The 26,959-nt window shown below is 35.6% G+C and overlaps 1 protein-coding gene across 4 annotated transcripts in view; it reads right to left on the bottom strand.

Moving 5' to 3' along the window:
• Magi3 (membrane associated guanylate kinase, WW and PDZ domain containing 3) overlaps window positions 1–26,959 on the bottom strand; it is a 229,959-nt gene that overhangs the window by 139,381 nt on the left and 63,619 nt on the right. The window lies entirely within an intron of this gene.

The following is a 26,959-nucleotide window of genomic DNA, read 5'->3' on the forward strand; positions in this document are numbered from 1 at the left end:
AGTTTTCCCTCTTAGAAAATAACAGCACCACCAGCCGGAAGAACAAACCCTAACTCGAAGTCACCTTTGTCTTCTAGATCTATCTAGCAGATTTTGTCAGCTGCACTTCCAAACCATATGCCGCTGCTCTCCATTTTCACCAGTGCCACTGCAATCTACTCTGCCACCATCATTCCCACCAGGAATTCTACCAGCAGCCCGGCATCCATTTTTGTCTCCTTTCTTCCCTGCCCCTCACACAGTCACCACAGTGAGACGGAAAACAGATTAGGTCAGTGTTAGTGCCCTCATCCTCATGACTTACTGCTCAAGATGCAGTAGGTCCCACATGTTCCAGCTGTGGCAATCTCTAACCCTAGCTGATTCACTGTGCACTCCTGCTCTTTGAAAAAACATCTGGGCCTGAGACCAGGACCTTCCACCTGTCACTAGGCAGAACAGCCAGTCTACTTGTTGATTTCTAAATAGAGTGAATAAGTAAGACAGTCAAATGTTTTCTATTATTTATGCGGAAATGGGGAACAGGAACAGTAAACAGAAGGTGAAGAAATCTCAAAGCTATAAATTTGTAACAAAGACTGGTTTATATAAAAAGGCAGTGCAAACATTGTTTATTAGACAAGACTGTAGATAATTAGAACAGATCAATGCTCAGACAAAACATATTATCTCACTGCATAAGAGATAACTACCTGACTACACTGTATTTTATTTTGAATAACATACTTATATCAAGGTTTCATAACAAAAGATTACTACAGATCAGTTCACCCTTTCATCTACTATTCTATAACACTGTATCTCTATAATCATTTTTGTTCCTTTCTATTACATATAAATACACATAACCTACATGGAAAGATGGTAATATAACCGGGAATCAGTATTTTCCTAAAGTTTAGAGATAACATAGGGCCTAGTAATAAACACAAACCAAAACAACTCCATTCAATGTTCTAACAACAATAGGCACTGCAGAAGGGGTAAAGGGGAACACTGGGATTAAAACAGATAACCCTAAAGATATTTACAGTGATGAATGAAAAACAACCCCTATCTTACAAAATGCTCATCCCAGGTATTTAGGGTGCCACCCCAATTCAAATATAATCATATTGTCTTACATTTTATGTATACTCCAACATGTATTCATTGCTGAGTAGATGCTAAAACCTAACACATAATCAATACTACACAATATTCATTTTACAAAAATCAACCAGATAATGAGTTCATTAAATTCTTTTAAAAATTGGTAACAGGTATCTCAAGTTATTTGTAAATATTTAACAAAAGCTTTGGTGGATTCCAAATACATGGCCAAAAGTGTTTGAGATATTTGGATAGGTATTTTGGGGATGAACAGAGAATGTGTCTATTTCTTTTTCATTTAAAAGAATAACATAGGTTCCAATATTCAAAACTTGGCTCTCCAACATATCTTCAGGAAAAGGTTTAGTCTTGATAAAATGTAATATAGGTATAACTAAAAACGAGTCAACACTTTATAACTCACCCTTTTCTTTTTAAAATTTTCTTTTTAATTATCCTTTGTGTCTTTCACATCATATCTTCTGATCCCACCCATATTCCCCCCTCCCAAAAAATAAAACAAAATAAAATTTAAAATAAAAAAGGAAGAAAGGGAAAATCTTGTCATGGAAGCTGCAGTGTGATGCAGTAAAGCAGGAAGTCACGCAGTAAATCCCTTTTTATCTGTATATTTTTACAGGCAGGCATTCATTGCAAAGAATCATTGGTACAAGGCCACTGATCTCTGCTACACCAGCAATGCTGGGCCCTCACTGGGATTCTTCCTGGACTTCCTTTTGTTGCCTTGGTTGTTGCCCTGTGTCACAGAGATCCTGCAGCCCTGGGTTCGAAGGACTGACATATTCCCCGACCACAACTATCACCCCACCCCAGGCTCCAGCAGACCACAGATGGGGTGGGCCAAAACATAACCCTGGTTCTGGGCCTGGGTAGTTGCGGGGTTGGCCAGTCTACCAGCTCTCCTCTGTCTTCACCACTAGGGTCAGCTGGCCAGTATTGCCCTGGCTAATTCAGAGAATGAGCAAGGGGCGGGTGGGTCTTCACCCCCTCAGGGCTGGTTCTCCCACACCCACACCTACAGGGCCAGCTCTAAGGTGCTATCCAGGTGAGGCGTAGAAGCCGCAGCTGATGAGGGGAACAGAGTCATCTCTAGCTCTTATAATCTCTGGGCCAGCTCTTCCACCTGCCTCAGGCGTTGATAGGAGCAGGAAGAGAGGCAGGGTTGGACAGCAACCCTCACCTGATAACAACCGTGTGACAGATGAATAATAGGGATAAATGTCTCATATTCACAACGTAATTTACTTTTCTTACACTCAAAACCTTTAGGATATGGCACAACTTAGAGATAAATATAAAATGCTAAAACCTAGATTAGATTTTAAGTTGCAAAAATAATGTTTTTTAGCTTAGAGATAACTAAAAGATAAAGCCACAATAAAGTCCTAAATCATTAATTATCAAGCATGATGAATCTTTTAAGGGGAAATGGCGTTAACCCAAATCTTATTTTAAGGGCATTTGATATGTTAAAGTCAGTTATAACAGGAAAGGCTAAATTTAAAGAGCAATGTGCATAATTATCAGAATTGGAATCACACCATTAACTTCTACTGGGATAAGCAGTTACAAAGGAAATGATGAGAAACAATTCTTTTAAAAGCTGGCATCTTATTTTAAATGTGCAACTAGAGGCTAACGGCAGAATTCTAGCTTAGCACCACTAAAACTGAAAATTAAACCTGGAACTATTTTGAGAAACTCAAAATTTTTTGTTTTTATTTTATATTTATGAGTATTTTGCTTGCATGGATGTATGTGCACCACATGTGTCCTGGTGCTGGAAGAGGCAAGAAGAGGGTCTCAGATCTCCTGGATCTGGAGTTATGGATGGTTCTGAACCACCATGTGGGTTCTGGAAAACAAACCAGAGTACTCGGAAAGAGTAGTAAGTGCTTTTAAGTGATAAATCAATTCTCCAGCAGCTCCATCACTGTTTTTGTTTGTTTGTTTTTGTTTTTTCAAAGAAGACAAATACTGTAACCCTCAGTGATTTATATATAATGAAACTTTAATAAAACTGGTTAGTTCACAGAACCTTAACATTTTAAGGGCATGGAAAACACCTCCTTGGGGCTAGAGCAAATGTTACTGAACAAATATAAACAAAAGATTCTTCATAATGTGAACACTCTTATCTAAACAGCCTATGCCTTAAGAATTATTACTGGGGCTGGAGAGATGGCTCAGAGGTTAAGAGCACTGGCTGCATTTCCAGAGTCCTGAATTCAATTCATAGCAACCACATGGTGGCTCATAATCATCTATAACGAGATCTGGTGCCCTCTTTTGGCAAGCAGGCATACAAGCAGGCAGAACACTGTATCACATAAACAAATCTTTAAAAAAAATAATTGTTAGTCTTTGACTTGTATTCTTTGATTTTATGAATAATGAAACTCATGTATGAAATTAAAAAATATACATATCAGACAAAGAGTTTGGGTAGATGAAGGTAACTGAAACTTCAAGTGTATGAAAAAAATTCTGGAACTCCAATTTCAATGTACAACTCCTTAGGAATTTACAATTACAAATCCATCTTTACTGAATATGCAAATTAGTATTCACCACCAACTGTCATTGAGAAAGCAGTGGATAAAGCAATTGGCTATTGTCTGATAAACCCTGAGACCTGTTGGCATTGGTTCAGGACGCAAACAACTGGAAATCAATCTACCTACACTTCATCATCTTTTTAACAAGGACAGTAAGGAGACTTTGTCAACTTCTTGCTAAAGTCAAAATATAACATGTCTTTACTATTTTTTAGTCTAGAAGCAATTATAAAACTGTGGGGAAATGCAAAATGGAAGTCATTTTGGCATTTCTTGTTTCTTAGAAATAGATAGATTCATAGTGACAAGCTGTCCTCTAAACACTTAGAATTTGTTTTAAAGGTACTCAGGTTTTGCTGCAGTTTAGACTACAACAGGGCAACAGGCCTGTGTTTCACAGTCTATGAGACATTTCTCCCTCTTCAACCACTTCTTACATGAATACTTCTTCTCCTCTATGATTTGGGAGTGGGAAACAAATTACAATAATTCTTAGGTCATGTCTGAGGCTCTTGAACTCCAGAAATCAATCCATTTAAGACTTTTTAATAGTTCAGCTGGCCTCAACTTAATATGAAATAGAGGGTGATTTCTGAACTTCTGATCCTCTTGCCTCTAAGTGCGAAGATTACAGGTGTACCACTATACTGGGTTTATTTAGTGCTGGGGATGTAATGGATCCCAGACAAGCACCCTACCAACTAAGCTACTTCCCCATTTCTCTTTAAAGTTTTGAAAATATGAATTTATTTAAAGTAGATCTTATTTTTGAAACAGATTTATGTATGTGCACCTGTATATATGCACCTATGTGAGTCTACACGAACCACTAGGTGCCCTGAACTTAGATTCCTTCAAACTTGAGTTACGGGTGGCTGTGAGCCGCCTTTAAATTATATTATGTTCTTATTCACCCCTACCCCCAAACCAGGTGTATAACATAATACCCAGCTCTCCTCTTACGTATTATTTTAGCTTACACTGTTGGAAAAGTAACTTGGTTTTTCAAGATTTTTAAAATTTATTTATTTATTGTCTTTTGGTTTTTGTGTTTTTGTTTTGATACATGGTCTCTCTACATAGCCCTGGCTGTCTTGAAACTCACTATGTATACTAACCTGTCCTCAAACTCACAGAGATCTGTCTTCCTATGCCTCTCCAGTGCTAGGCGTGTGCCATCATGCCCAACTTCCTTCAACATTATAGTAGAAGCAAAAGAAGAATGGTATAAGGTAGTTCAGTGGGAAAGAACTTGGCAGTAGGATCCAGGCTCTGGGTTTAATAATCCCCAACTCCAAAAATGGGTCATTTCTTCATTTATGTTCTTCTTGAAGAGTGTCTGCTCCTTTTGAGCTCTGGTCTTTAAAAGAAAAGCGTTTATCTTATATTAGTTGGAGACAGTATCTCATTATATAATCAAGGCTGTGTTTAAACTCCCGAGCTTCCCTTACTGCCCCCCTAATACTAAGATTATAGCTGTGCATCATCATAGGCAGAGCATATGTTTATTTTTAAAATCTGTTACGACTGTGTGATAATTATTAGTTCTTTTTCATCTATTGATCACATGCATCTTTTCAGAAAGCGCTGGTGCTGACAGCATTCTGTATACATCTTTTAAAACTTCATACATTTTTTCTTTTATAAATCTCTACCCTTGAAATTGTACGTATAGATGCTAGAAACCTTTAAAATATAATCTTGTTTTCCTTACAAGCAAGGAATGGGCATGATCATTTCTCAGTTCTTTCTTGTAGCAATGTCCAAAAGGCAACTTGAATCCTCTTGTCTCTGAGTGCTAAAACTTCCCCCAATAAACTATTCAATATAGCTAAGTCAACACTACTAACAATAATTGATAATTTCCCATTAGGCCTAGCTTCATAATATCAGTGTAACTTATTTAATCTCCTATATTGTGTGTTCTAGTACAATTAGGGAAGGCCTCAGGAAAGTTGTAAAAAAAAGATATACATGCTTACAATGAGCTTAACTGGCTCCTCAGATCAAGACAATGAGGACCAAGAACATAAAGCAAAGCGTAGTCTACTCGTTTGTAAAACTGTAAAGCATATCGTTTTCTAGATAATTAGCATGTAGAGACATTTCATGGTAAAAATATATTGTGATATAAAAGTTACATATATTTTTATAGTTTTTAATGTCCCTCCAAGGCTCATGCTTTGTGCTTGTTCCCTGATAGCACTATCTTAGGAGACTATGGAACCTCAACAAAAGGATCTGGATGGTAGAAGCAAGCCTCTAGGGGAAGAGTCTATGAAGGTCATAGTTGTAGTTGCTGTCTCCTAGTTTATCACAATTCGAGGTGCCTCTACCCCATTCACTGTGATGATCTTTGATATGCCTTTCCTGTCATGATAAGACTGAAAATCCCTTGAAACCACAAATCAAAACAAATCTTTCCTTCCTGATTTTGTTAAACATTTTAGCCACAATGATACAAAGGTAACTAATTATAGAGAATTAGTATCAAAACTGGGATCATTGCTACAATCCATCTATTTTGTTCACAAGCTTTTGGAACTGGTTTGGGAGAAAACCATGAAAGTCTCTGGAGCTGAGGGCCAGAGAAGTTCTAAAATGTTATATGAACTGGACATGCAGGACCCACAGAAAAATAAATGCTGAACTTGCCTAAAGGTGAGATGGTCTTTGGAGGTTCCTGATTCATAAAAGATTCTGCCAGACATTTTGCAGGACACAGAAGAAAGTGACTGACAAATTGCCAACATAGGTGGAACTGTCTTTAAAATGTCCTGCTTCATGGAAAAGTCTGCTGGATACTATGGGCCTGTATGCTGAAGATGGATGCCCAAATGTTACACAAGAACTTTGGGTGACTGTCCAAGCAGCGATACGTCTCTGTCAATTCTAGAGTTTTGGAAGTTGCTTACAATGCACTTCCTATTTACTTAGGTAATATAACCTTCTGAAGTCTTTGATGGAGTTGAAGAATAGTTATAGTTTTCCTTAGTTATAATAAAAGACAAAAGTAGATATAAATATTGTAACTGTAATTCTTGCTTGATATATGTTTATATATGTAATTTGAATATGTTAAAGTTAAAATCTTCCTTTTCATTTAGACAGAAAAGGGGAAATGGTGTGGGAAGTCCTTTTGTACATGTGTTGTTATTATTGGTTAATGAGAAAGCTGGCTTAGCAGAATAAACCAAGGCAGGAATTCCAAGCAGATATAGGAGAAAGAAGGCAGATTCAGGGAGAAGCCAGGTAGCTTCCGGAAGGAGACAGACGCCAGAACTTTGCCCGGTAAGCCACAGTCATGTGGAGATACACAGAGTAATAGAAATAGGATAGTTTAAGATAGAAGAACTAACTAGAAAGACACTTAAGCTATTGGTCAAACAGTATCTCAAATAATATAGTTTCTGTGTGATTATTTTGGTTCCCAGCAGCGGAAAATGAACAATCAGCCTCCAACTACATACTTGAAGTCGGAAAGAACAGCAGGTTACAGGAAGGGAGAGAAACCTCAAATAGCCCACTCTAGAAATAGGAGGAAGAGTTCACTCAAGCAGAGACAAGAGTTCCAGGATCCGATAGGCTGAGCATTAAACTTGTCACAATTTCTTAAAAGAACATCTAACAAACTCAAGTCTAACACTAAAAAGTCTTTCACATAACAACTACAGACATACCTTTACTAGCTACCTCCACATTCCTTATTTTTGCTCAAAGGTCACCTCATTTGTGTTCCTATCTTCGATCTGTAAGAGTGTATCTAAAATTATAAATTTAGAATACTGGGATATCTATAACTAAGTAGGCCACTCTCATTACAGGCAAGTAGGAAAATAATGAAGTTTTAAAATAATTAATTAAATTTTTGTCAAGTCCCATGTGTGAAAAGTATTAAATACTCTGGAATCTCTTGAGGTATTATTTCAATTTTAGACACATTGGTTTTTAGTACTGCTCCAATTTATAGTTTGAGAGAAAAGAAACCAAAACACCAAACCACACAAGCACAAGCTGAAGCAACGTTGCCATCTTCTACACAACACCAAACACTACCAGTCCAGAGAAGTCTTGCGCCCACAGGGTCACATTCTCCATTTATGACACAAATGACAGCAACAGTAGATGTCAAAACCGGAGTGCCCAACGCTGCACGGCCGCTCCATTTCATCTGTTCCTATGTCCTGGATCAGGGCCACTGAACACTGTGAACATTTCTAGACAAGTTCTTTCATCTCCCTTTCTTTCCTGTCACTCTAAGTCCACATCATAAGGGTTAGTCAGTTATGGACAAGAAAACAGAAGAAAAAACACTAGTCAAAACACCAATGAAAATATAAAAAAATAATACAGACATATCACATAAGTCAATTTCTCCCTTAAAGTAAATAAAACCCAAAGGATACAAGGATGAGACAGATATATGTGTGTGTGTGTGTCTGTCTGTCTGTCTGTCTGTCTGTGTGTGTGTGTAAATATATACGTATGTGTATGTGTACTAAGTGCTGTGCTGGAAGTCAAAAGTTACTGCTTTATATAGTGACATGAACTGACAACAACTTGACTGAAAAGGTCTTTACTGAGTTCAAGTAAATATGAGTGTCAACTGATTCTTTTTCCTAGCTCCTCAAAATACCCATACATTATATGGTTGTATCATCTTGTTGCTGTTATTATGGAGCACATTCATAGTTCACACCTTAGAATTACTTTTTCTAAATGTTATAAAAATAAACACAGACTGATCTGGATTACAATGACTCAAACTAATTTTTTTTCTACAGTACAAAAGTAATATTAGAAACCACACTTTGAATTTTGTTTCTTTCTCAGGCTAGTGATAGGCAGTACACTCTTGACGCTGGGCAGAAGCAGAGCAGTGAGCTGGGATTCTCAGTCAGCCACATGACTACAAGGGGAGAAATTTGACATTCAGTAATATTAAATTATCATGTTATGATAGCAAAAGGATTAAATGAATTATCCACTTATAATTCAAACTTATAGTGGGTTTACATCAAAAGTGTCTATATGTACTATGACTCATTTGGACCTTACCCAGTAAACATTACCTATTCTTGCTAAATTTTAAATTCAAAACTAAAACCAAGTCCACTCTTTGCTTCCCTTTAAGAGAGACTAAAAATAGTCTCAATAGTCACTAATTATTGAGTTTTAATATTATAGGTAAGCTTTACATTATCGTATTTTATTAATTTGCCAATTCTTAGTAAACACTGAATTATAAAGGAGTTCATTTGAAGAACTCCCAGTCTGGCTTTTTGACTCAGTTAAGTATTCATTTCAGAAGTTAATGTTGTAATGTTTTAAATCATCCCAACGCTCTTTGAGTATAGTCCATGTTTAAGCCCTTGTGGTGCCACAAATTCCTGCAAATAAAAAGATTCAAATGAAAATAAAGAAGGTAGTTATAGTTTATTTCTCTTTTTATGTTATTTTTTTCTAGTATGAGGTTTTAAATGAGTGAATCAAGCAAAATATTTGCAGTCAGCTAGAATCACCTTTCAGTAATGAACAATAAAACAAAAGGCATTAAAATTGCTATTTAAGAACAGGAGAGAAAACTGGAGAAGGTCATTAACAATACAAAAAATGTAAGAAAATGGATCTTACATTGAAAAATGAATAAAAATTTGAAAAGAGTCAAGAGAGCTAACAAAAGATGCAGATTTTTCTAGAAGAAACTTGAACAACAGGTTTATTTGAGTGCCTAAGTACAAACTGGCAAATCAAGGAGCACTTATTTATTTACTTATTCATTTATTTTAACAGTATCCTTAGTTACTTAAAATTAATAATAATATACAGAAACATTGAAGATTAAACAAGAAATTAATAAAAAGTTACTAAGGATGGAAATCATAAAAGAATGAGGTAGAGGATTAAAACAGAAAACAGAAGCAAAGAATCTACAACCATACAGCATGCGTTTTTTTCTATTTTAAAGAAAATAAAGCTACATATAATGGCTGAGGTAAAGTGCCTGCCGTGAAAGTCTGACATCTTTAGTTCGACTTCCAGAACCCGTGTGAAGGAGGAAGGAGAAAGTCAACCCCACAAAGTTGTCCTCTGACCTTTGCATGCACAGCATGGTACACCAGCATCTGCACCCACACATCATACACATGCAATATGGCAAGGACAGAATTAGCGATCTCCAATAAATAACCTAAAGCTATAAAGAGAAGTCCTTGGTTCAAGCCCCAGCACTACAAACAACTGTTCAAGTTGGGGCATATACATGTAATCCAGCAGGAAGAGGGAGGAGGAGTCTTCCCTCGCTGACCTCAACAAGGAAATTACCTCAGCTCTATAGTAGTCCTGGCTATCTTGGGCTTCAGAATGGCCCTGTATCAATACAGAACAGCATCATTGTATCAAATTATTCCCTAGAGATTAATTTTGAAATTCAAAGGGAAATGATATTCATTATACATTACTAAAGATCAAACATAAAAATGAGAAATGAACATATGAAAGAAGGCAAAATTGATAAACAGCAGTAATTTTAGAAATAATGGTTAAATAAAAAAGACAATCCACAGATGAAATAATAATGTTTTCTTTTCATGATAAAATTTGTATAAAAAATCAAAATAAGAGCACAACTTATGTTTGGAACTCAGATTTAATTAAAAGGCAATTTTTTAAGTCAATTTCTAGTATGTTCCTGGGTGTAGGTAGGAGCAAAAATAGGTTCCCAGTACAGTGTTTATCATATGCTAGAAATAATCATGTACACCTTTGCTTTTCTACCACAGAACTACAGAAATCTGGGAGAAAAAAAAAAACAGGAAAAAGAGGGTCTGGAGAAATGGCTCTGAGGTTAAAAGCACTGGTTGCTTTTCCAAAGGTCCTGAGTTCAATTCCCAGCAACCACATGGTGGCTCACAACAATCCAAAATGAGATCTGGTGCCCTCTTCTGGCCTGTAAGCACACAGAACGCTATATACACAATAAATAAATCTTTAAAAAAAAAACAGGAAAAAGAAATCTGTCCCAATATACACAGAAATATATGCCATTACATTAGAAAATACTTTAAAACTGCTTATAAAACATGTCCTTTATTAATTTATTTGCATTTTTAACATCTTTGCAAGAATAGGGACTTCATGGGAAGAACCAGGCTTGCTTCTTTTCTATATACTTAGTATATGAAACAAAAGTAAGTATACATAAAGCACTCAACTGTTTGCTGTATTTATGTAAATGGTTAGGGAACTTCCACAAAAATTCAAGAAAATGAACTCAATACATTTATTTTAAATTATTATTCTTATGTGTATAAGATGAGAGACACATGTGGAGGTCACAAGACAATGTTGTGGAGTTGGTTCTTTCCTTTTCTCTTTACATGGGTTCTGGGAGTAGAATTCAGGCTGTCAGAATTGTTTTGGCCCTTTTTTAAATTTCTATTAGAAAAAAAATTAACAGTTCTAAAGGTTAATATGCTAAATGTTAAAAACCTGAGCTGATTATAATTATATTTGTTTTATAATATAGCATCATAAAATAGGCACAGATGTATAGATATGTTCCAAAGTTATCATCATTATTATAGAAAAACTTTATCTGTAAGCATTCAAGTTATAATACATATGCACTGACAACCTTAACACAGAAGACCTGGATGGCTATGCTCTGAAAAATCTACTTGCAAGGTGGATGTTGGCTTGCCTCTGGGAACTTGGATTACGGACAGTTTTCACCATTGTCAAATTGGGAGCATAGGCCCCAGTGCCTAGCATCTATCCCAGCCCCCAGGCCTGGTCTGGACTCCAAACCCCAGTAGGCCCCTGGGGATGGGGTCAGGACCACTCCCCAGGGTACTTAAGTGATTTCCCAAAAAAGGAGGAAGAGGAACACTGGGTCTCCCTTTCTTCCTGGGGGATGGGGGGTGTGGCGTTTCTGCAGCTTTCCGGTTCCCCCTCGGGGTAACCCGAGAGCGCACATCTCCCATTAAACCTGGATATTTCTTAATTCGGCTTGTTTTGATTTGGCTTGATTGGGAATTTTTGCGTCGGCAGGGAGCTGGCGTTAAGAAATATTCCTAACAACCATTCCCTGATTTTGAAAATTCTCACTACATCTGAACTGTGCAAACTATGTGGTCTGTTTGTTATAACTCTGGGAGGCTGAAATTTTGTGAGGTCGAGGATATGTATGTAACAAGTCTCCATAAAAACCCAGCCACTTAGTCTCTGATGAACTTTCCTGGTAAGGATTTCACACTTTCTGCCACAATTCCATCCTGTGTGCCTCCAGATTGAGTGCTGCCTGGTGTCTTCACAATAGTAAATCAGGCTTTGAGAGGGACTAAGATAAGCCATCTGGGAGTTGTTGCAACAAAACATTAAACTTGAAAGTGGTCTTGACCTCCGAAAACAGTATACTACATATAAAGATAGACTCTTGATCCTAGGTTAATTAAAATTATTTTTAAATTATCTTTTTTTTATAAAAAATCATATAAAAAAGAAATTTAATAGGCATCATTAAGGTTTTTGGGAGGCATCATTAAGGTTTTTGGGAGGTTCTGCTTGTTTACTTGTTTTTACTTTGGACTGTTTTGATATAATTACAACCCAATGAATTGGTTATTGTAAACTTCCTTCACAGAACAAAGAAGCAAAAGGATTCATGCTAACCTTAAGCTATGAACCAGGTCTAGGCCTCAAAATGAATAGAATTATCTTAATGAATTACATTTGCGCGCACACACACACACACACACACACAAACACACCCCTATTCATAGAAAAGACGCACCTTTAGAACAGGAACTCAAGGATTACATTGTAAAACCAAAATTCCTGAGGTTTGTTGTTTCTGTTTACACGCACAGGATGAGGTAATTTCAGAAATACTGTTGCCATCTCCCTACCCTGAGAAAAGACATCTCACAGTAACGGGGGAAACAACTCTTACACTAAACTCTTACTCTAAAGAGATAAAACTTGGAGATAGTATGTATCTCAAAGTTACTTAGCTGCTTCCTGATTTGTACATTCCTGTTTATAAATAAGATTTTAGATATTCATTGCCTCACAATAAGCACGTTTTATCTAAAACATTAAATAACATTTAGCTTAATTAGTTTTTAAGTTAAACTAGTTAAAGTTGACATCCCTTTAGAAATACAGTATACAATACCTATTTTACCTATCACAGGAAAATGTATTTGACCCAACTTCACAGCAATAAATCTGTGAGCTTGGAAAAAAAAAATGGTATGTTGCCTCAACTTTAAATTACAATGTTAATGGGGGCAATAATAAAATGAGAATAAAAATAGAACTGTTTTTCTAACTTTGATTAAAATGCTTTTCTATCCAATCAGACTGTCAACATGTTTTGGATTTAAATGATTGTCCCTGTCCGGACATGTAACAGCAGTTTCTTTCTGATATAATTTTAATTACACAGTCTTTCCAGACTAGTAATGAGTATGCTGTTAGGAAAGCAATTGCTTGTAAAAATGCAAAACATCTGGCTACCTTTACTAGATTTAGAAAACCATACTTTAAGAATATTTAAGAATAGAGAATAAAAGTTAAGCACAATGAATAAAAATTATAACCACAACATATTTCACTCATTCATTTCATCAGCATAAATAGATCATAGCTAGAGACACAAAGATAAGGTCTTTGTACTCCAGGAGCTCGTGGTAGAACAGAGGGCAAGATTGGTCAAAAAAGTAAGTGGTATACTATGGGTGTTATTACAGAAGACCACCAGATAAATTTAGGAGCAAAGAGATAGACATGGTTAGTTTTACAGATGGTGAAAATTTTGACAGTAGAAAAAAGTTTTCCTGCAAGCAATGGTTACTATACAGTACAATAAGAAAACACATTAGGATCAATTTTCTGTTTTTGATCCAGCACTTGAAGCAAAATGGAAGACACAATAAGAGGAAGATAGGGGGACAAAAGTCCACATAGTATGGTAGAGGTAATCTAGAATGACTACTACACAACAACCTAGCAGAAACTAGGAGGAACAAAACAAAAAATTCAGGGAAGATAAGATTTTGCAACTGAATTATTTCACCTACTATGCTTGACATACTACAGAAAGATGCCCATTCTACTGACATAAAAGCCTCATGCTTACTAACACCATCCTAAAGGCTCTGCATTGGTAGTGCCAATGTTTAAGTGGTCAGGAAAGTCATATACATGGATGAAGTAATTTTAGGCAGTTACTAAATAACAATTTAAAAAGAAAAAAACACAAAAGGACACAAAATTTTAAGGCAGAAACAAACTATAAAAATAAGAAAATAATTAGTTTTTACTCAACTATGTGTCCTTGGCCATTTCCACTAATGTTATTCCTTTATTGGGGATCCACACAACAGCTACATACAAAATACATATTTTTCATCTCTGTGAATTAACTAAATATTCACTCACTTGAAGTCAACTATATTCTCCAAGAAATATCTGGTGATGTTTGGAGATTGTGGAGTTTGTTATTGCTGAGGTTTTTTTATACTTAAAACAGGATCTCACTTTGTAGCCCCAGCTGGTCTTGAACTCATGGTGATCCTCCTGTTCAGTCTCTCAAATCCTGGGATTACAAATATGAACTGCTATGCTTGGCTGATGGGGAAACCTTGTTTGCCAATTATCTTTAAGAGGTGGATCCAAGTTAAAACGTGGCTTTCTAGGACATGGAGTAAAACATGTACACAGCCCAGGTGCTCTCTCTCTGTGATTCCCACAGGGCACAGCTGAGCTTGGACTTCTCATTCCTGTCCCTTGAAATCCTCAATGAGGGCATTAGAATAGAACACTAGACAGGAGATCTAGACTTTACAAAATGCAGTGGTAAAAAGATTTGAAAAGAATAAGGAATTTATTGAATTTGATGACCAGGGACAAAAGGTACAAAGACAAAATTTAGCCTCATCAGTACATACCAAACCCTGGGATAGTTTACCCAGAGTTATACCTGTTTTTCCAGTGATATCACCAGAAAGAGTATCTAGCACTAAATACTCTAAGGAAGTCAAAGAATATACATAGGAGCCTACACGTATGACTGATCTAAAGAAAATTAAACAAGCAATTGTATCTTATGGAATATATTCGTTCTTCGTTAGGGAAATGATCAAAATGTGGGCTTCAAGCAACAAAGCAATGCCACAAGATTGGATTCAGTTAATCTCAACAGTCCTAGAAAATTGACCGCAGTTGCTTTGGAGGGTGCTACTGGAGCCCCACAGCAACAACTCTACCTGGTTGAGATGACATCATGATACTGATAGCACTGCTATAAGACCGGTTTTTGGGGGTACCAGCTGCTGAAATGGTATACCTTCTCATGACATTCTGGCCAGAACTCCAAATAAGAACTTTAAAATCATTTGCAACTATACTAGACCATCACTTTACTTTTGCAGAATCCCATAAAGAGAATATCACCCCCATGACAGTGGGAAGCAATTCTAAAGGACAACGTCCCCTCTCCCAAAAAAGTTTGTCCTCAGAACACCATTTAGGGGTTGTTGATTATTATTTGTATAAGGTGGAGGGTTGGGGTGGAAACTATGTAGGTTCAAAAAAAAGGGGGGGATAATAATAGTAGGTAATAAAGTGAATACTTGTGAGCTGTTATTTATGGATAATTTACATTGGTATAGTTTTGTATACTGATACAAGTTCAAATTATATTTGTTATTTCTGTTTACAATATTTGTACACCTATGCAAAGTTATTCTGTCAGATTGTATACATGCATGTTTCTACCTCTGTTTAGGACATTTTGTATATTGATACAACTTTTAAAATATATTTTTGTATTGCACTATATATTATTCTTACCTCTGATCAAGATACGTATACATTGTTTAAATTTTGAGGTCACTGCAGCACATTTGTTTACAGATTAGTTAATATTCTGACATAAAGTCTTAGTCCTTAAGCTAGAGAGGTATTAAATATTATAGGTCAATAGTTGTTCATATTTGTTATACATATAGTCAGATTAATTAGGTTCTTTAGACACATAGAAATTGTATTCTGCCTGGATAAGTAATCTTCAACCACTTCAAGGATCTGTAGAACATGGCATTTAAATAACTTAGGGTTCTGTTGACATGAGACATGATTGCTCCTGACAATGATGTTAATAACTTTAAGTCATTGTAGTGATAGTTAATTTGCATTTAATAAATTAATCTTGCCTGAAGTTCAGAGAGTAAAACAGATTCACTGATCAGCCTTACAGACTAGGCAGTGGTGACACACACCTTTAATTCCAGTAGCCACACTAGTTTGCCAAAGAAACAAGTGGTAGTAGTGTATGACTTTAACCACAACACTAGAGAGGAATATAAAACAGGAGGAGACAGCTCTCACACACACAGTCTCTTTCTGAGATTCCTGGAGTCAGGATCGTCATTTTGGACTAAGGTAGAAATAAGAGCCAATGGCTGGCTGTTTTGCTTTTCTGACCTTCAGGTTGCATCCCACAACTTCTGTCTCTGGGTTTTTATTAATTGTGCTAAAAGGCATAATTTCCCACTTCCCCAACACATTAATACTTGATTAGTTGTAGATGTAAGAAAGTAGTTAAAACAGCACTAAATTCATACTGCTTTTAATTCTAATTTGCTGCTCATCTGAGAATAATGTCCTGAAAGGTAACTTTCCCTCAATTCAAGTCTAAACTATTTAAATATTCACCCACTGTCAGCCTTGGTGTGATTTTTCTTCTCCTTTTTTTTTCCCTTGGTTTTTCAAGACAGGGTTTCTCTGTAGTTTTGAAGCCTATCCTAGAAATTACTTTGTAGACCAGTCTGAGATCTGTCTGTCTCTGCCTCCTGAATGCTGAGTAAAGGTATGTGCCACCACTACCTGGCTCTATGCTTCCTTATAAATTATATTTTATGAGCTCGACAGATGGCTCCAAGATTAAGAGCACTGGTGGCTCTTGCAGAGGATCTGGGTAGAGTTCTCACCCCCCATGGTGGCTCTGAACCATCAGTAACTACAACTACAAAGGATCTGTATGTCACCTTCTTCTGGACGCCTCAGGTACTGCATGCACACGGTACACATAATACATCCAAGAAAATACTCATAAAATAAATCAATCTTAAAAGGTAAATTTTATAAAGCTACTATCTAGCCACTTATAACTACCTAAAAAGAGAACTCATCCAAATTATGTGATCTCCTCCTTGAATAGTACAAAAAAGCCAGAACAGGTAAAGAACTTGTTCGGTGTTGCCTAGAATGTTAATGCAGGGCTGCACAAATGCTTCATATACATTCCTTCTATATGCTTAGCTTTCTTATTCTTACTTTATCGCCAATATATATCTACATTGGATATTTACCTATACCCAATTATCAGCATTAATCCTACGTTTTAGAGGACTAAAGTTGATCTAAAACATTTGGAGAACAAATAATAAAACTTAGTTTGGCTTTATTTAATTATTTTCTTAGATAAAGTTTCTTTAATGTAGCCTAGATTTACCTTAACTAGTATGCTGCCTAGACAAAGCTTTGAACTCATAACCCTCTGATTTGAGCCTCCCAAATGCTGTGATTGCAGGTATGTGACAACCACACTCACTCCATTGCTACTTTTCTTTGGGTGTTAGAAATATACATCTCAAGAATACAATTTTTTTTAAATGATACGACAAATGCTCATAAAAGATTGGCAACTTTTTATGCAGATGGTGAAAGAAAAAGAAATGTAGTCAACCTGTAATTATCTTGTGAAGACAAAGGAGACATCTACCAATTCATTTATCAAAATCTTCTAGAAAATCACTTAGGGACATAAAAATTAAAGGGAGATAGATATAGATGACATACAGTGAATGCTGGAATTTATTCATATTTCATACTTACATAGAAATGTGAAATGTAAAAACATATATACTTGGCTGCTGACTAAAAGAGAAACAACAAATCAGTTGTTCTCGGGTAAAAGCTGGTAATTTTTATTTGTTCTAAGCATGAAAAGTCATTAAATTGCTTCAAATGTCAAACATCGAAGTAATCAACAAATTAGTAAAATAACCACTATCTTCTATTCAAGCAAAAAGCACACCATACAAACAAATCCAATAAGCATAGATTTTACAGCACAATTTTTAAAATGACTATTTGGCAACAGTGTGTAAGAGAAACAGTGCAGGTTTGGAAAAACTTCAGGGAGTCAACTCAAACGCTCATTTTTAGTTATGATGAAATGCGAACTTATTAGCAGAGGGAATAGACTTAAGAATACTAAAAAGACCAAACAATAGACCAAACACATACCAACCATATGTGTTACATTTACCCAAGCAAATCCATTTAAAATATCATGAAGGTAATATCTCAAATGTAAAAGGAAACAAGTTGGCCGTGTCCAAGTTTAAATTTACAAGAATTTCTCTCTTAGGAAACCATTGTTCTTAAGTATAACAGAAAGTAGCTAAGTAAATAAGTAAAAAGTAGGAATGTAGATTTAACAGAAGCACCTCATCAAACACAAAGATCTAACAGTTTGCAAGAGATTATGGTTTACAGATCTGTGTGGTATGTGTGTCTACGAACTTGTGGAGGCCAGAGATCCAAGTCAGGTGGCCGGTCCTATTGCTCGTCACATTCTGTTTCAAGATAGAGTCTCTCACTGAACCTGGAACTCACCAATTCAGCTAGACTGGATGAACAGCAAACTCTGGTATGCTACTTGTCTCCACCCTCCCAGGGCTGGAGTTACAGACATGCCACTACTCTAGTCTTTCGATGTCAGTGCTGGAGATCCCAACTCAGGCCCCACTGCTTTGGCAGCAAGCCCTTTACCCATGGAGCTAACCCCCAAGCCCAGATTTTTAAATATATAAATATATAAACTTAAATAAATAAATATTTGCATTTATCACATATTGAAGAATAAGAAACTATAATTTGCTTGTTTGTTTTTAAGTATGGAGATTTTTATTGTAGACACAGGGAGAAAGCAGGTAGAGGGAAGAGCCCCATCTGGATACACTTGCAGACTAAACCCAACCATGAGAGAAGAGAGAAAAAGGGAGACCAAGAGAGAAGCTGCTGACCAAGAGAAGTGGCCAGGGTCAAGAGACCAAGAGACCGACAGTAGTTCTAATAAGTCATAGTAACATAGAAACCGTGATAGACAAGTTCTAAAAATTAATTTTATGATAGAATCTTCATTCTGATGCCATGGAAACAGCAAGAGTAAAATTATACAATTCATATAAAAAGATAACTGAATAGTATTCACTGGTAATGAGAAATGAAAACTTAACCCTAATCTCAGTAAAATGAATTTATAAGAAGATAAAAATAACTATGGAGTTACTCATTTTAAAGTTCTAGTGGGTATTCTTATATAGTTTTAAATTTGTATGTGATTTTGACGTTTGGGGTCTAGGAAAAAGAACCAGACCTCAAAATAGTAATTTGGGATTAAAAACCCTTTTGTCAGATAACTTTGGTAAATATGCAAACAATATAATAAATAAAAAAAAAAACCTTCCTCACACAGACACCCTTGCTTAATCTTAGGGCTGCCTACATGAATAATTTCTAAATAATACCATTATTTACTCACTTCCTATCATTTCCTCCTACTCATTCTTTTTTTTTAAATATTTATTTATTATGTATACAATAGTCTGTCTGTGTGTATGCCTGGAGGCCAGAAGAGGACGCCAGACCTCTTTACAGATGGTTGTGAGCCACCATGTGGTTGCTGGGAATTGAACTCAGGACCTTTGGAAGAGCAGGCAATACTCTTAACCACTGAGCCATCTCTCCAGCTCCCTCCTACTCATTCTTAAGAGAAAAAATTCAAGAAAACTATTTTCTTCACATAACTTAGGCATAATTGTTTTCCTGTTTTGAAATAGCAGTGACAACATCCAACAAAGAATCCTAAGGGCTGTTTTCTCAAAAAAAAAAAAAATAAGAAAGAAAAGAAAGAAAAGAAAAATTGATCATTTTCTCAGCTGGAAGGAGCGCTGCAGGATAAGCACAGATCAACGCAGCTTAGTTATTCCTTTGCTCTGGATCTAGTTCTGACTCCATTCTTCCCCTTGAGAATGAGCTCTCTACATACAGTAAAATAGGACACAGGTCAATTTAAAGAAAAGGCAGAAGGCACTACAAGTTTACCCATGATGAAGGAGTAAGGGTGTATCATTACTCATGCTGCTCCTACTTCTGACTTCCTAACTAGTTGTAGAGCTAATTTTATTTTTCTCACACCTCCACGAGTTATCAGAAATAAGTGTGGATGACTAGGAACTATAAAAACCCTCTCAAGCTCAGTTAAATGAGGTGAGTTGTCATAGCTTGAAGGTATATTTACTCATCAATGGACTTTGAAGCCTGTGGGGGTTAAAAAAAATCAGCCAGACTTGCCAAACAACCTGGATAGCAACTTTTTGACCAAAGGGATTTAGGCACATTGATATGGAAATTTTTGCTCTTTTAACAAAACTATTACACAGTACACTGCCCATATTTATGTGACATATTTCTTTCTTTTTAACTTATATCTTTCACAAATTTATTAGAATTAAGAAAGAACTGATGTTAGCAAAATGGCTCAGCCAGTAATGGTACTTGCTGCCAAGCCTGGTGACTGAGTTTGATCCTTGGAACCCACATAGGAGGAGAACGCAGGCTCCCACAAGTTGTCCTTTGACCTATATAAACAACAAATACACACATGTGCGCGCACACACACAAATGTAATCTTAATTTTTTTTAAAGAGAGAAGTTTTTAAAGCTTAAATATTAATTAATATTTTATGTAGACAATTGAAGAGACCCAAGCTCCTGCCTGATACTTCTTTTAATAATGACATCCTCCTCCATGGGCATTTAAGGAAAACTTGACATTGGCCAGCCATATCTTATTTTGGATGGTAATTATTGGTACCAAGGTAGGGTCCATAACCAGATTTCTCTAATAAAGTCGACATGTGAATACTGAGAGATAGATAGCCTTCTCTTTATTCATTGAGATGTCTTAATTAGAACAGTTAGTCACAATATTCTTTCCCATAGAGCCAACCAGTTCTTCTTATTAGGTTAAAAACTAAGAACGCATTACAGAGAAATGTGTAACTCATTCATTTACTCATTCAGTGAACACTTCATATCTGCTATGTGTTAAGTGCTGTTCTGGTCACTTGGTATACAAAAGCAGTCTTGTGAATTAAAGAAAAATCAAGACTGTTCAAAGACTTTTAGAGATTTTGTGAAACATCATGAGAGCAACTTCTTTTATTCAGAATATATAATTCTAAGGTTATTTTTGTGGTCTGTGAGAAGAAAATCAAGATAATATTCAAAGTAGAAAGTACAGTGAAAAAATACACCATAATCATAATGTATCATTCTAGTCCCTCAAAAATCTTCCTTTATCATTTTTTCTTTTTTCTTTTTTAAAAATATTTATTTATTTATTTATTTATTTATTATGTTTAGAATATTCTGTCTGTATGCCTGAAGGCCAGAAGAGGGCGCCAGACCTCTTTACAGATGGTTGTGAGCCACCATGTGGTTGCTGAGAATTGAACTCAGGACCTCTGGAAGAGCAGGCAATGCTCTTAACCACTGAGCCATCTCTCCAGCCCCCCTTTATCATTTTTTCAACAGCGTAAAACAGAACCAAAAAAAAAAAATAATAAGGGGGAATTCTATTTCCTCAAAAGTAAAGGAGAGAATAATATATAGTACGTTATACTGTGGTAGAAGATTAGGTTCTTTATCTGAAGTTGTACACGTACTAGTAGTCTGCTTATGTGCAAAACTGAGAAAATAGTAGTTGTTATCTTACAGTTGGTTTGAAGGTGAAAATGTTTAATATATTAAAATACTTAAAACAATAACATATATGGCTAAGAAATTTTTGTGAGAGCCAAAAATTATTAGCTTTTCTCTATCCTCTAAAGTCAGTTTTTTCACACAGCAGCCTGACTGAGCTTTCTAAAGACCAAATTAGTGTACCTTTCAGTGCATACAACATTCCAGTTCATAATGCTTCAGGGGCTTCCCATGAAAACCAGAAGAAAGTTAATCCCTTCAAGACTCTACAAGATGGGGCCCTACCCACCTCTTCAAATTCAGCTATTCATATTTTTCATCCCTATGCCTAAATTACTCTGGTCTTCTTCAAATTTCTAGAATAAACCAATGCTCACAAACTTTTAACTTGTTCTATAGTATCCTACTTGTTCCCCATAGGATCTAAGTCTTCTCTTCCTTCAGCTCTTTATTCAAATTCATCTTCTAATAGGAGAACCTTTAGGTCCTACTCTACCACAATCACATCTTCTCTTGTTCCCATTTCTGTTGTTTTTTAACCTCATTAAAATGCTCAATTTTCTTCACAGATTCTTCCTCACATGATCAACACAATACTTGGGTTTATAATGCAGAGAACTTGTACATCTTATTTGTTATTATAAGGTCTATAGTAACACTTGCCATAAAGATGTGTTACTGAACAAATAAAAGCTTTATTATGCACAGATTAATATGTCCTACAATAGTGGAATAAGTAACTCTGGTGTCGAGGTGCTTGAGTTACCTCTGTAGTTGATATCCTGGGTTGTTATATACTACTAATATTCTATAATTATGTAAATGTGTAAGAATACATACATAAACCCACACAAGATTCTTTTGGTCATTTTTCTGCAGAAGCCTGGCACACATACTGATAAATTCTGTGTTGATTTCTTCCTTATTCAATGGGTCTCAGAAAGTAGCTCTAAACTAGCTCCAGCACTGTGCACATATATGAGCAAACAATTACAACAGGTATATAGCGAAAACTGCTGCATAGTGAAGATGCCACCCAAGATACATTTTAAGGAAATGTGGTGCATATGTTAGATAATAATAGCAATAGTTGGAAATTATAGAAATTAAAAAAGGTGAAGATAAAAAGACACATTTATAGCTGGAAATAACGTTTCACATGTTTTTAATCCCAGCACTGGGATTGAGGTGGACAAAGAAGGACCTCTATGAGTTTGAGACCAGTCTTGTCTACACAGAAAGCTCCAGGCCAGAGGCAAGGCTACACAAGGAGATCTTGTCTCAAAAAAACAAACGAACAACAACAAAAGACATATTTACAGTATTTAGAAAATTAAAATTTACCATTGTTTTCCCAAATCTGATTCAATCAATTAAACTCTAATTATAGTGTTTAATCTAGAAAATATAATATTCAGGCCACAGAACATAATGCATCTTATTAAGAACTCTAAGAAGACTCAAATAAAAGATCGTGCATTTGGAAGAGTAATTCGACGAAGATAAATATTATTTTTTAAAAATGTTCTTATCTAGGCTGAAAAGTAACTCCAAGGTTAAGAGCACTGGTTGCTCTTTGCAGAGTACCCAGGTTCAAGTCCCAGCACTCACGTGGTGGCTCACATCTATAATTCCAGTTCCAAGGGATCTGATTCCCTGTTATGACCTCTGTGGCTAACAGGCAAACATGTGGTACACATACATGCAGGCAAAACATTCAAATACATAAAATAAAAAAATCCAGTTAAGACACCTAGCAATAGTGGATAGGGTGTCTGAACTGGCCATCTACTGTAATCCGATTGGTGACTACCCTAATTTTCATTACAGAGCCTTTACCCAGGAACTAATAAAAGCAGATACAGAAATCCACAGTCAAGCACTGGTCTGAACTCTGGGAGTCCTCCTGAAGAAAGGGAGGAAGGACTGTATGGAGCCAGGGGAGATCAAGGTCATGACAAAGGAACCCACTGAAACAGCTGACCTGAGCTTGTGAGAACACATGGACTCTGGGCCAACAGTTAGGGAGTTTGCATGCACGGGACTGACCCAGGTCCTCTGCATGTGTGTGACAGTGTATAGTTTGGTCTGTTTTTGTAAGGTTTCTAGCAGTGAGATCAGGACTTATCCTGGCACTTAGCTGGCTTTTAGAAACCTGTTCCCCATATAGATTACCTTGCCCAGCCTTTATAGAAGGGGAGGAGCTTATATAAGCTATGCTATATTCAAGCCAATGAGAGGCCTGTCCCTTTCTGAATGGAGACAAGGAGGAGTGGGTGGATGGGAAGGGGCAGATGGGAATCAGGGTAGGAAATGGGAGAAAAAGAGGGAGAGAGGAAATGCAATCGGTATGTAAAATAAAAGAAAAAAAAAGTCAATTTAAAAAAAAAGTTCTTATCCTACAAAGGTACTTGCTCATTAAGAACTGGATTTTCTATAGTATTCAGTGCTATCCCAAAGCAGCAAAAATTAAAAAAACCATAAACATCACTAAATATTTTTACAATTTAACCAATTGGAAATTGGTTTGATATAGGAAAATAAATAATAAAAATTCTGAACATAAAATATAATCATGATTATACTAATAAGTTATTAAGTAAATTCACAGGTAAATAACACTACAAAACTGAGAAACTCACTAATCATCAATGTTCCTTCCATCAAAACAAGGTTTATTTCCTCAACAAAATTCTAAGACTTTGCAAATTCTTACTTGGTGTTGGTAAACTTGCTTACTAATTAATTCACACCTGATAATCTTAAATGCATGTTGGACTTCACAAGTTGTTTGTTACTGAAACATTGACCTATCTGTTGGAATACTCAATTTTTTTCTTCAGGTTTATTTCATTTTTGGCCATATGTATAAGTGTGTGCCTGTATGCATATATATACCACCACACGTGAGTAGATGCCCAAAAAGGCCAGAGGTGTAGAATACCCAAGAGCTGGAGTAGTTGTGAGCTGCCTATCATGAGTGCTGGGAATCAAATTCTGGTCCTCTGTAAAAGCAATATGCACTCTTAGCTGCTGAGCCATTTCTCCAACTCAAATCTAAATTGAAACCTGAAACTGAAAGAGCATGAAGCCAATGATTTTTCCGGGACAAAGACACAGATATAAGCCTCATTTATATTGATAGAGACTCACCCTTGGCAAAGACCGAGTTCAGCAAAGCTTAAATCTAAGCGATTGTCAATTAAAGTAGAAGAGCTACCTGACTTTTCAAATTTTTAATGCGTTTATTTCGTAACATGAGAATATCTGGAAATCCTAAGATGCATTACCAAAAGTAACAAATTAAAGCATAATTCCTCTTTTAGACTCTTAGGCTAAAATGTTTACAGAAAGACATCAATCACTAAAAGCTTCAAAACCACCAGTTGTATTTATTTATCATGTTAAAGAAAAACCTAAGAATTCTATGCACAGCACAAGCAATTGCCAAAGGCAAATACTTCCATAAACCAGAGAAGGTCTAATGATGTCATCTACTTAGATATGTGGGGTATATATAAATACATAGACTAATTTTAACATAGAAGAGCTGGCCAAACTCCATGTCTACTTCTATATTTTCTGTAATGTTTTCTTAAAGAGTTAGCTATAAATATTTATTTACATCTCTTTCTCTTATTAGCTTGTAAACTCCTGGAGATTACTGACTTTATATCCCTAATAACAAATGCATACTTCAGTCCTAAATTCATTATTCAGCTTATCTGTTAAATCAATGATGTTGCATAATAAACAAGATGATTTAAATCAGATTAAGTTGCTATTTTTATAACTTACATTCATAAACTTAATGAAGTTCAAATATGTTTCATAAACTGGCATTAAAGAAGAAAATCACAAGCTAGGCACAGTATATTATTTAAATGCCTGTTTTCCCAGCTCTTGAAAGACAAAAACAGAAGGACAGCTATGGGTTCTAGACCAGCCTTGGGCTATAAAGCTAATGCATCTCAAAATAAAAAACAAAAACATTAGAGGATAATAAGAGAAGTAAACAGATGAAGATGATCAAAATACACTATATACATATATGAAAATGTCAAGATAATATATAATTAATAAATGCTAATAAAATTAAAACTATTACAAAAGTTTTTTAAAATAGAAAAACAAAATACTACAGTCTTTGGAAATCTGCAAGCTAGATAACATCTTGAATTCTATAATGTATATGTGGGCTTTTTCTACTAATGTGTTATATTAGATCCTGCCAAATCAAAAAGCACTTTAGATCTTCCATGATTTTCTTAGTCCACACATTTTGAACTGTTTCTAATTACTAAGTAGTTATACTGGCTCCAACTACTATCTCTGAAAGTAAAAGGAGACAGTATGAAGTAATTTTCTAGCAATAATCCTTACAAAAACAGAAAAATTAGAGCAATAGCAAAAATCTGAAGATTCTTTCCACTATATCTTTCCATATCTATTTTGGTAGTTTCTGTTTGTTAATGTGTAGTCCTTTTGAGGACATATTTAAGCTGTTATAGCAGATATGTGGAACCAGTGATCTTAAAAATAATTGGAATTGATTATCTATGTTTTTAAAAAGAGGATATAACATTGGTGTAGAGATGAGAGTGGGTCTGGAAAGAATGGGGATTGATCATGATTAAAATTTATTGTATGGAATTCTCAAAATATTAGTAATATTTTAAGCATACTGAAAATAAGTAAACAAAATCTAGCTAGTTTAAAGTATTATTACCAAAAACTCATTAATTTGAATAAAGTATAGAAGATATACACAGTGGTTTTCATTAAGAACTCGGATAATCAATCAAAATTCAAAGGGAAAATCTCCTAACTGAAGTTGTAAAATGGCTATGCTGAGATGTTAAGTGACCTTGTACAACATGGACGCAGAACTTAGAAAAGTATAAATCTAGAAGATTATTAAAGTTTATCTCATACATGTGTAGACATAATATTTTATATTATAAGCTGCCGTGTGCGTGCCAGGAATTGAACACAGGTCTTCTGGAAAAGCAGCCAGTGTTCTTAACCAATGAATCATCTCTCCATCCCCTCAATATTATAAAGAAAGTTATACTCCAATATACCTTTAACATGAAGGTACTAATTCATTAAAATTGTGATTTTTAATAACCATTTTGACCTTAAACCATAAAATTCTGTATCATCAACAGTCAAACCAACTAATTTCATGACATCTTGATGTGTTCTTGCCAAAACTAGACTACTCATGAGGAAACAGAAAATATAAATTGAGGGACATCTTACAAAACAATTTACCTAGGACTCAAAAATACCAAATACAAACATAGAAGACTTTCTGCCTCTCTGAGAAAAGATTTAGAAATTCTTAATTGAAAGGAGACCAAATGGCATGATGGTTAGGTATAATGTGTTATTCTTAATTAAAGGTAGATAAACAATAAAGAATTTTAACAAAACACCTA

Source organism: Microtus oregoni, unplaced genomic scaffold (genome assembly GCF_018167655.1).
Source record: "Microtus oregoni isolate MIOR12 unplaced genomic scaffold, Mior012 000054F_ref0000373, whole genome shotgun sequence".
Lineage (NCBI taxonomy): Eukaryota > Metazoa > Chordata > Mammalia > Rodentia > Cricetidae > Microtus > Microtus oregoni.